Below are 12110 nucleotides of genomic sequence, written 5' to 3' on the forward strand. Positions count from 1 at the left end.
CATTCGTTTACAGATCGCAGAAATGGGTCACGTCATTTGCATAATGCTATGCATTATCTAATCTGCTACAATACAGTGTGAGGTAAAGCACTTACGCTTAATCATTGAGCTGGAACCGTATTGTGTAATATTATGCGGGAAGTATGTATCGTTCGTTGATGCTCAGCCTTTGGGAAAAGAAAAGATTAAAGCAATTAGCCTACACTGGTGAATAATTACGTTCAAGAAAGGGAGCAGTTTTTTCCACGGGTAAAATGCAATCATACTTCATGTTTAAGCTTGGCTTCGGTTGTGTCGAGGGAAGTACTTGTTGCTGCCGAGGTTGTGAGTTTGAATCCCGTGTTGCGTTCCGTGTAAAGAATTTTGGCAAACAAATTGCGAGTGGTGACGAACCGAAAGTGGCAACAACAACTTTCCATTATGGAATAGCACGACTCATACAAAAATTTTAATTTGTTCTCTAAATAATTACTTGATTAAGTATTCCGGGGAAAAAAAGAAGCTACTCATTCGTGAGCTAATAATATAATGAAAACAATGATATTGTCAGTCTTTATGAAATTATGAAAATTAATTCAGGAAAATTCAACAGTAAAATAATTTTCTTTAAGTCAAAGTGATTTTTTTTTGGGTGACAGCACATCATAGCTTTCTTTTTGTCATCTATAAGGTCCAAAGTAAATTTCAATTTTATTTGAAATGCTGTCAAACGTCACTGGTGGTTAGATTTAAATTAGTGAAAAAGAGGCATGAGACAGAAATCTCTCGTAACAACCAAAACAAATTAATTTTGCATGCAAAAATAAATCCTAAATAAAAGTTATGTGACGTAGCAAAAGTATCATTATCCTATGATAAGTGCAGTATTTCCCATCCATTTTATACCTGCAAGTTGTCTTTTATTTTTTTTTTGCTTGAGTTCAAATGAGTCTGCAACATGTTTGAAAAGTTTTTTTTAATAAGTTCAAGTGTGTCCAAAGCACGTGCAAGGTGTAATAACGATTTCAAAAAGTTCTGATATGACTTTTTTTTTTTTACTATTGTGAGTCTGGAATGTAACCCCGCCCCCACGATAAATGGCGTTTCACTTCAGTATTAAACCGCAGAAGTGAGCCAACCCAGTGTGAATATGTCTTTTATTATTTCAATATTGAGAATTTACTTTTTGGAAATCGGGCCCATTTCTTTGCCGTTTGGACCATATGTCCCTACCTAGCACCAATATTCATGCATTACCAGCGGCATCCAAAAAATGCCAGTATTTCCTTCATAATAAAAAGTGGATTACCGTGAATCAGAGGAAAGCGTCGCCAGCTGTCTCGGAGAAATGACGCCGAGCTGGCCAATGTCGTTTTCATACTTACCTCCATGCGGCAGGTAGCAGAACCGGGCTCACCAACACGGTTCCCGCAGGCCCAGACGTGCTCTCTTCAGAGTTTGCGTTCATCACAGTTTGTGAGGAGTGTGATTCTTCTTGAATTGCCGTGGAATAACTTTGAGATAAGATTTTCTTCGACAGTGTTGCGTGCTTGTCTGTGCTTTTGTTTGGCCGCTCGCCTCCTCTCAAAGTGATACTCAGCACAAAAGTGGCTTTTTCTGCACGTTTACGCTCGCCGCGTGAGTAATTGCGGTGATTTCTGAGCTCTACCGGCGTAATTCGACTAAGAAAAAAAAAAAAAAAGTTTGACACCCGCTTTTGCGAATAGCGTTGTTTTTCTTTTTTTTTTTTTTTTCTCATAAAAAATAATTTAAAAAATCTAGTTTGCTCAATAATATTTTGGTCGACAATGTTTCAGTCTCTGATGTATAAAGAGCAAAACTACTTTGAAGTTCACTTCTGCAACTCGGCCGGAATGCTGAGCTCTGCCAGACAAAGACAAATCACGAGCGCTGCCATTTCCATAGCGCTGTACATCGTTTAATCATAATGGCTAAACAATGAACAACACGGGGCTGGCGGTCGGATGAAGGAAAAAAAAAAAAAAAAAGCATCTCGCTTTCCTCACTCAGCCGCCGCTGGAGGAATGACTAATGCGTGGAGCATCAAGACGGGGGGGTCATGGTGTAAAAGTGTCGCCCAGGGGTCAGCGCGGTGACACTTAATTGTTTGTCCTGTCATGTGTCACTTCTGAGAAATTTCATATCTAACCCTTGTTAGCCCCCGCGTTGCTGCTTTTAATCCCCAGTGTGGCAGATGGATCAGCACTGTGCCGTGATCAAGATGTGTCAGATTACCCGGGTTGGCTCCTGTCACCGTGATGCCAATCGTGACCGGAGATGCTCGGACCTCATGCGCGCTCAGAGGTTTGCCATTTAAAAGGCACAGCATCACGTTGGGTTCAAGCGCAGGCTTAAAAGCGTGCTCAGGCACTCGGGATGGGCATCCATTAAGCAACGGATTGATTCGGATGACCAATCTGCTGGCTCAAAAGTAACCCAACGCTTGGGTAAATCGCTGACTGTTTGCTGGGTTTTTCACACCCATTGTGTTGGGTTGAGGATTTTTGACCCAGCACATGGGGTCGAGATTTTTGAGGTAACATTTTCAACTCTTTAGCCAGCCAAATTCCAAGCTTCAACCCAATGTGCTGGGTCAAAATAATCAACTCAAACTCTTGTTAAAAGTAACCCAATCTGCTCAAACTCCACAGCTACCCAATGAGTGGGTTAGGAAAACAACCCAGCAATTTCTTTTTTGTATCTCACTTGTTTTTTTTTGTCACTTGTTTGTAAACCAATTAATTTGTGAATGGGTTTGTTTTCAGATTATGTGAAAGTAATCATTTTATCACCAATGACAATTATCATAACACTCAAAATCTGAGCCCAATAACCCAAACTGCTTTGAAATGATCATATAGTAATTAACTGTTTGATTTAGTTCGACTAAAATCTGGTCAAAATGTTCAAAACAAAAACAAAGACTACGAACGGGGTCATTCGTGTACAAAATTGCCGATGTACATTAAAAAAAAATGTATATGTTCAAAACTTGATTACATGGGCACAACCCATCTTGATATTAATATGCTATTGTGTTCTAATCCATCATATTTGACGGTGAACAATACCACTCAATATAATCGGAATGGGAAATTGCAACACGGCAATATCTTTCAATCTTTAATACGTTGAAATATAACGAGGACTTTTATTTTTAAATTTGCCTTCAAATAAAGTAAAAGGGGCGGACATCACAGATGATAACAAACTTTGTCAAGGATAAATGTCAGATCATTGTTATATTTTGTTTCCGGTGATATTACCGATTGTCTATAGAAAAAAAAAAAAAGTTTGTTCTTTTTGTTCCTGTTCCTATTTGTCATTGTTTACAATTCCTTCCTTGCGTTGTTATTTTTAATTTGAGAACTCTTTGGGAATAAGGGAATCAATACAAACGGCATTATACCTGGGCAGGTTCATAAATCAAACCTCACGCGTAATATTGCTTTTTCATGCTACCGCCACGCCGAAGCACAGAGCAAGCATGAATTTTCACTTAGCTAAATTAGAATTTTGTAAAAAAAAAATAAATAAAAATAAAATAAAATAAAAAATTCCGTATGTGATTAATTTGCATACACTTGTATCCCAAAACCAGACGACAAATTCATACAATCCAGATTTAACGTCTGTTTGAATTCCTCCAGCGTGAACAATCATTCCGTGGCTGTTGATGCCGTTGTTGACGACGACGCACGTGATGTCAGTATGATTGGAAATCTGTAGCACGTAAGTGCGGCATATAGTTCAAGGCAATTGTGGCAAATTGCGTGCATGTTTAGGGACGATTAAGTCATTAGCGTCACTGGAGGAGGGCGGGCAAACACTCTTTGGTAATTGCAATCAATTCCTTCCTTTTCAGACAAACTTTAGGATGGCTTCCAGTCTGCTGTTGCTCTTTTGTCTTTTTTTTCCGATATTGTAAAAATGACTCCTTCAAGTAAGTCTTCTAAGTTTTTAGTTGTGAAATGATTTCAACTGAGGAATATTGAGCTGCAAGAAATGTACTTTGTATTACACATGAGATTATGAATTAAACACTAAAAAAAAAAAAAGTAAATTAATTAATGGGGCCTTTTGCACCATTCTGCTTCATTATAGTCCACGATGTACGGCGGAGAAATTCTTGAGGGAACAAATTGAAGACAAAAGGTGTCTGATGACTTTAAAAAAAAAAAAAAAACGGTGAGACGACAGTCTGGGCTAAGCAAAATGTAATCAGCGGCCATGTTTTATTTCCCACTCAGTCATGTGAGTGTCAAGGATTTGCTGTCATGGAGGAAGTGGAAGCTCAAGAGCTGGTGCTGACCGAGAATTAATCAGTTCAGGTTTTGGTGGTGGTGAACATAAAATGTCAGCCGTCGCCTCTCAACTCTTGTTGGTGATTTCTTTGAGCCCAACATCACAATAATCCCGCTCTCACTGCCGGTGAAGGTCAAAGTTGGTCAGTGAGCCAAGAAATACCAGATGAGAGTCGGCTTCCTCCTCCAGCGCAGCGAGTCTAAATTACGGCATTAGTATATTGATTGGAGATTGCGCCCCCCCCCCCCCCCCGCAGCAATCACTTTTAGCGCCGTGACAAGATTATTTTATCCTACTTTTTCGGTATTATTATTTGTTGTCTCTGAGTTATTCTAGCAACGCGGGAAGTGACAGCTTGAATTTGTGCAATAAAGTGGTGCAGTTAGGCAAGCCAGTGAGGCAAAAAAAAAAAGCAGGAGATGCGCCTTGAAGGAGGCAGACGCTATCCCTGCCGGCCCGAGCTGCCATCCTAAATAAAGAAAGATATCTGCCCGAATGGAGCGCTGATCAATACATTCATACAAACACAAGCGCATCATTTGTTAAGTGTTGGGTGATAACCTCAGCGTGTCGCACATGGGAAACGGCGGTGAGAGTGAGCGAGGGCGGAAAGAAAAAAAAAATGGAGGGATAATAAATTACAGATAATAGAGTTTGGGATGATTTGTCGAAGCCAGGAGGGAATTGCTCCTTTGTCTTCCAGTCCTTGGTATAGTTTGCAAAATACGTGTTGGAAATCGGCGCGGTCATGGCAATATTTTATTTCGATTAATCGAAAACTAATCGATGATCTAACTATACTTTTTTTAAATGAGAAATTGTCAAAGGCCTGATTAGCAAATCTCCTGAAAAGATTATCCAAGTGGCGTGTCAAGATTTTTTTCCCTCCTCAATATGCTTGCTGTGGTGGTCACGGCTGACAATCGTAATTGTTCAACCTATTCCGTATTTAGGATTTTTTTATTTCTTTCATTGAGGTATGAAATGTAATTATTGCCAAGGAAAAAAGCTAACAGTTTGCCTCGTTCTTCTGCTTGTTCTTTGTATTGATATTTTTAGTCCGGATGCCCTGTGGCACCATGCTGCCTCTCCCAGGTCAGTATTGGTACTACGACACGTCGCTGGTTCAACTCATGGAAACGGGAAAATAAGGAAATACAATGTATATGGTTAGTCGCAAAACGATTATAATGTTTCCATAGTTTCAAAATCCAACAAAAAAAAACCAACTACATTTTTTTACGATTTATGCGTCCCGCGACCCTTGTGAGGCGAAACGGTACAGATAATGGATGGATGTGGAAATGTACTCACATTTTTGCTGCAAAAGATTCTCGCGTACGCTGAATACAGAATCCTCTGCAGTTTATGAGCAGCTTTGTGCAAGTGTGTTTGTAGTTTGCCAGACCACTAAACAACAAGCCTATCATCTTCACTCGCAATACCAATAATCCCCAATCCAAACATCATCAACGCACCGCCACTCGGCATCAGCGCGTCCTCATCCGGGAAATAATCCCACCTAAATCAGCCCAATTAGAAAAGCCGGCTAACAGACACTGCTGGATAGGTGGCGTTGTGACGCAGCGTGGGCGCAAAGGCCGATGGGACCCCCGCCATGTTATTGGGAGGAGACGCCAGCGCTTGTGTCGTAATGATGGCTAAACGTGCGCTGCATTCACTTACGGTGGGAGATTGGCGAGACGGGGCGTGACCTTTGCTATATTGACCTGCTGGCTGCCTCCTGCTGGCCTCCAGCAACAACACAAGATAAGAAATTATGCGCTTGCGTGTGTGTGTGTGCGAGCGAGAAAGAGCATGTATGTTTTGTGGGCTTTTTTGTTTTGGATTTTTGCTTGTGTTATGTGTGTGTGCGTGTGTGTGTGTGTGTTAAAAACAAGGTGAAAGGTTGTGACAAACCGAGGTCTCACCTCACACTCCACATCCCAAATAGAATTGTTTTTTTTCCTTGCTTTCTCAGTGCCGCCTAAAGCAGAATGAGCACTTGTGAGGATAATTAAAATTGATGATGGAGAATGACACGGGCATGATTTTCGTCCCTGCGGCCAGACGCACCTTTGAAGACCTTCGTGAGCAAAGCTGCACCACTGCGGCGCACTTGCTTCACGCCAGTGGCCGGAAATATTCGATTGAAATCAAGTACGGCGCTTTTGTCAAGGGGGGACTGAAGTTTACGTCTTATGATCCTTTGTTGTGCTTTGATTGCGACTCCAGTTCAAACATTTGAGGTTCCTGCAGTTAAGTGTTTTGTTTTTTACCGCATTTTCCGAACTATAAGACCTACCCGCATATAAGCCGCAGCAACTCTTTTTTGGCAAAAATAAATAAACAATATTTAAAAAAAAAAAAAAAAAAAAACACGATATACAAGCCGCACCAAGCTATAAGCCGCAGTTTTCCATGTTGTAAAAAATGAGTTGTTTACTGCATGATTTTGTACTGTGAATGCACATTAAGGTACAGAAACAGATTCTCAAAAAAAGTGCCTTATAACACAGCAACAACTTTGCGAATTAAAACAAAACAGACCCAAGAAAAAAAAAAATCAAGATTTATTTTGCGTATTTTATATAAATATACTATATAACTCTAGAACGCCCCTAGTGGTGAATGAAAAATCCACAGAAAAGCCGCATCCCTGTATTTGCCGCACGGTTCAAAATTTTGGAAAAAAGTAGCGGTTTATAGTCCGGAAAATTCTGTATTTATTTATTTACAATCCAACATTTTTATAGTTCCCCCTGCAAAAAATCCCTTCTCAACTCTCTCCAACACCCATCAGTTATGATTTTTGGTATTGTGAAATGCTCAAATTAACTAAAAAAACAAGTGATTTTGAAATACTTTTGAAAATATTCAATGATGACTAAAATGATTCGCTGTAAGTAACCACGGCTGCACCTTATTTGGGGCCTTCAAATGTTTGTGTCAAATGATGCCGAAATTGTGACGCAGGGCCGAGGCATGTGCCAAAAAATTGATGTGTGGCATGTTTTGCAGCATGTGACACACGACGGCTGTCGCGTGTCACCTGAGTCCAGAGTGGGATCGGCTTTGCTCCTATGAAGGAAGAGAGCGGCGAGACACGCAGCAGAATTGAGGTAAGGGGGGGGGGGGGGACGTTTGAGGCACTAAACCCCCACCAGGATCCTTCCACAGATAAATATTGATTGTGGACAGTTTTAATTACTTCCTTAAATTGAGCAATTTTGGTTTTCCCAGTTGGCTCCCTGCAAAAAAATCCATGTCGGCTCCTCCATTGAGGGAGAGGGAGAAGGTTGAGCATGGCGCGCCATAAATCACCGCCGATACATAATTCATTGGAAGCGTGCGAAAAGGACAAGACGAGATGCTTTAGATCATCGGAAACAGCATTTGCGCCGCTCTTGCTATGGAGTCCGTTTGTGTGCTCAACATCTCATCTGAATGATGACGAATGATGCGCGGGCTTCCTCTCCCCTTTTGATCATTTCAAATACGAAGGAGTGGTCGCAATCGAAAGGCCATTAAGTTTTTTTTGGTTTTTTTTCAGCCAGATGGAAGCGTTGCTGTGGTGTGGCCTACTAATTCTCACGTGATTTCCGCTCACTCATCCTCGTCCACAACACGGCGACTCGTTCATACAAATGTCTTGAAAGCTTTTCTTCCAGGTCATCTTATCCGAGCAATAAATTAATCAATATGTTTCATACGGCCTGATCGATTATGGCCAAATTTTGGCAATACCTGTATCTTTTTACCAGGAAGCCGACAGCTTTTTGGGTCACCTTCTCGTTTTGGCTAATCTGCAATGTGAAACTGTAGATGACATCAAGTCCTTTCCAACATTCCCCCGACCCCTCCCCCGTCGGGACCCTCGCTCTCCATATCACCAAATGGAATTGCACAATTCCGAGCAAGGCATCATCGCCTTACATTGTGAAGACCTTGACGCTGACCTGTGCACGGAGGCGTGGGAGAACCGATTGTTACACTCTGTTTATCAGAGATGCCGCCACCAACAATTGGCTGGGAGGTTTTTTGTTTTTTTTCCGTAGTGTAGGTGACTAAAGCGCTGACCTTAATCCTGAAGGGTTGTGCTGTTCTAAACAGAAATGCGCGTGGTCAGCCGGCCGTTTGTCCGTCCGCGACGCAATGCATACAGAGTGAGAGATTAAATGTAGATAGATGCACCCGACGATTGCGTCTCGCTCGCATGGGATTCAGGCGGTTTGCTTTATTCGATAGCGATGCATACGGAATAAACAGTCCGGCTTAGGTGGGAGAAGACTGCACACACGAGAGATCTACGTTAGTCTTTGTGAGCTTGTTTTGGTGGATAAGCGCTGGCGAGCCTTTACCTGTTTATTGCCACTCGCAGTTGTCAACATAAAAGCACGAGAATTATATCATGTGCGTTGAAACTACCGTATAGCTTTGCCTTCCGTCAACACTTCCGCCCAGTTGTCATATTGATTGTGCTGCCCCCCAAAGTCGCTACAGACATGATTTGTTTGTTGAGCTTGGCAGTGACAAGTTTTGCTCTGACCAACCAATCAGACGGCGACAAAATGCCGATGTCATCAAGGAAGAATTTAGAACTTGATTTGGAGAAGAAACAGCCCCGTAGCTAATTGAGATAGATTTTAAGGACAGCGGGCAGATTAGATTGACATAGCAACACATACTGAAGAGGCTGAAATCTGATTGGACTAAAATAAATAAATATATAGATCGATAAATAAAAATAAAAATAAAAATAAATAAATTAATTAATTAATTAATCACTTAATTAATATAAAAATAATTAAATTAAATAAATAAAAAAATAAAATAAAAAATAAGTAAATAAATAAATATAAAAATAATTAAATAAAAAAAATTAATAAATAAATATCACACGCAGTACGGAGAACGTACGCAATCAAAAGAATAGACTAACATGATTTCATGGGTCTAATAGAGTATTTAAATGTCTCATTGTAAATGAATGTCAGTAGTTTTTGCTTCATTTCAGCTGATCTGTGAGCTTTTTTTTAAATGTGTATTTATGCAATATATTTATAGAATTCCAGTTGCTCAACTTTGTATGAATTTATTGTGCATTTGCCTTCCTTTTGTCCTTTGCGTAGACTAAAACACTCATGTATATCTGATATTGTTCATTGTAATACAGATTCATTTATTGCTTGTCTTTGGAGGAAAAAAAATAAATAGGATTTAAAAAAAATACCTGGAAAAAGAAACTTAAAAAAAATAGAATACAAATAATTCCTGGAAAGAAAACATTAATAAAAAAAAAAAAGGATTTTAAAAGGCAATCTTGGAGGGGGAAAAAAATCGCAATCGCAAATCATTAAGCCCTAGTGTAAACACACAAACCGTTTTGAATCATTTGTCTATATAAATAAAGTTGGATTGTATTATTTGTAAGCAGCCTGTGATTACGTCGTCGCTTATGCGGCAGACTGACAGGAGAGGGTTGGTTTGGTAGCGGTCTGGTGGTGGGGGGGGGCTTTCGACAAGCTCCTCGTTCTGAGCGCTAATGGATGATTGGTGGCTGGATAGGAGGCCTCACTTCTCCCTTTTATCCCGGCTTGCTTTTGACCCGGAGAGCCAGCAGTAATGGGCCCGGCGGAGGGGTAATCATTTCACTCCCGATAAGTTGGAACACCTTGTTTTTTTGACGGAGGGAGCTCCCGCGGCCTCCACTTGGTTTATCGCCCCCACCCTTGAAGGAAAAAAAAAAAAAAAAAACCTTCAAGAGGTTTGGCTCCTCTCTCCGAGCTCAAAGGCTCCATCAGCTTCGGCTCCCTCGCTCGCCTTTCATGTGCACATAAGCCGCTGAAAGGGCCGCAAAAAATAAATAAACCCGCTTCTATCTCTCAAATTGTGATCTTATGAATTGGATTGAGCCACTTTAAAAAACACACAATTTGTTATTTTCTCCTGTTTCCCCCCCTTTCTGGCGTAATATCCGTGCTGATAAATAACCGGGATTGACGGGCCGGGGGTGTGCGCGCGTGATAAGGTGGTCACCTGAAGTGGCTGAGAACTTTCATGTAAGCCACTGTGGAAATTGTTTGGCCTTCTTCGCTTGAGGAAAATCCCCCATGTTTTGCTTGATTACATTTTGTTATGCCCCCCCCCCCTTTACGCCCACGAGCCCCCACGCCCTCCCTTCACACACACACACAAGTTCTTAAGCCTGCCCAGATTACTGTTTAATAGGGATGATATTGTGTCGGCTTTATTGGCCATTTGCAGCTGCACCGCCGCTTCATTTAATCGCTCCGTCGGTTGTTAAAAGGATTACACAGCTGCCGCACGGCTGTGTACAGTCGGCCTCCGTCGAAAAAGCTTGAAATGGGATGGGAGGGAAAATCATACGGTCAGGTTGTGTCCGAAAGGTGCGATCGCCGATGCAAAAATGTGCCTGCCACGTTCAAATTACCTAACCATGCACCCCCCCCCTTCCTTTTTGTGATGTGACTCTGATTATTTCCCATTCCATATCTAAGTGACCTTTAGAAGGCCAGCGGCACAACCCAGAATTGATTAAGTAAAATTGATCCCCATGCATTCAAAGGATATTAATTAGACATGGAAAACAAGGGAATGAACACAAATAGCTCTTAGCTTTAGCGCGATAACAAATAAAACATCCGGGTGGATTTGAGGAAGTCCGATAATACGACGTTTACAGCTTCCGATGGAGGTTTTTCTACAACTTGAGAATGATGCTCGGAAATTGTGTTTGGCAAACCGGGCTGAAAATATCGATATATGCAATTATATCAACATTGTGGATTACATTTAGCACCATAAATGTCATGACCAATGCAATACGAAATAAAACTACAGACCGTTGTTGAGCAGAAACCTCATATTTCCAAATATGGATTTATTTATTTAATTTTTTAGTCTTGTCCGCACATCGTCAACCAATTTAATGTGTTGAAATTAACTTAAGAGTGAATGCTGAACTGCCTGACAAGTGTTGCAAAACTCTGCCTCTTCCATCACTTTTCCCATTGTGTCGCATCAGAGTCAAGATCGAAAGTCGAGATATATATATTTTTTTTTATTTAGAGAATAAGTGAATATAGTTGGATGGGTTAAAAACGTTTGAGTAAGCGCGTTTTGTTAAAAATGGATCGCTGTAATGCTTCAAACTTCTTAGTCCGCTCATCGGTTTATTTATTGCAGCACTGAAGGCTTTGAGAGCTTTGAAAAAAGAGTTTTTGTGAAATTTTAAAGGCTTTCTGTCGGGTCTGGACTCTACTGAGTACAAACTTTAATGTGGGCGGCTGGTGCTCGCTGTTTTTTTTTTTTTTTTCTTAAAACTAATGATTTTAGCGTTCCAAGAGACTCCACACGCTAAATCAGGAGTGTAACTCTTATTAAAACGGGGTTTAATTCCACTTTTGACCACTTGATAGACGCACCCTTTTTTAGTAAGAGACTAAATTTTAAGAAAGAAGAACAAAACTGTCATTCACTGTAATCCTGCTTTTTCTGCCTACTGAGAGCGACGGCTGTAAATTCATTCTTCGGGAATAACTGTTGATAATCAGTGTATTGTGTGATGATAAATTTGTGAAAAAAAAATGGAAGGAACAGCACACTGATATACTGTTTGTGCAATATTTTTTTATCCTTTCTTGCTCGATATTATATGTATTTAAATGTGATTTTATGACTGAAACGGCGTGTTTATGCTATAAAACATGCATATAGAATATTTTTCCATCCACGTTGCCATGACACCAATCTTAACCGTGCCACAACAAAAAATGAATTAT

At 40.6% G+C, this 12110-nt stretch overlaps 1 long non-coding RNA gene across 1 annotated transcript in view; it reads left to right on the plus strand.

The window, feature by feature from the left end:
- The window catches only part of LOC148323700 (uncharacterized), a 56190-nt gene extending 48763 nt beyond the window's left edge, over positions 1 to 7427 (plus strand). The window contains exon 5 of the long non-coding RNA XR_015846435.1: positions 7327 to 7427. This is a non-coding gene — a long non-coding RNA (uncharacterized LOC148323700). The remainder of the gene's footprint in view (positions 1 to 7326) is intronic.
- Positions 7428 to 12110: the final 4683 nt, after the last annotated feature.

This window comes from Idiotropiscis lumnitzeri, chromosome 14 (genome assembly GCF_059441095.1).
Source record: "Idiotropiscis lumnitzeri isolate Australia: NSW breed Sydney's pygmy pipehorse chromosome 14, RoL_Ilum_1.0, whole genome shotgun sequence".
Taxonomy (NCBI): Eukaryota; Metazoa; Chordata; class Actinopteri; order Syngnathiformes; family Syngnathidae; genus Idiotropiscis; species Idiotropiscis lumnitzeri.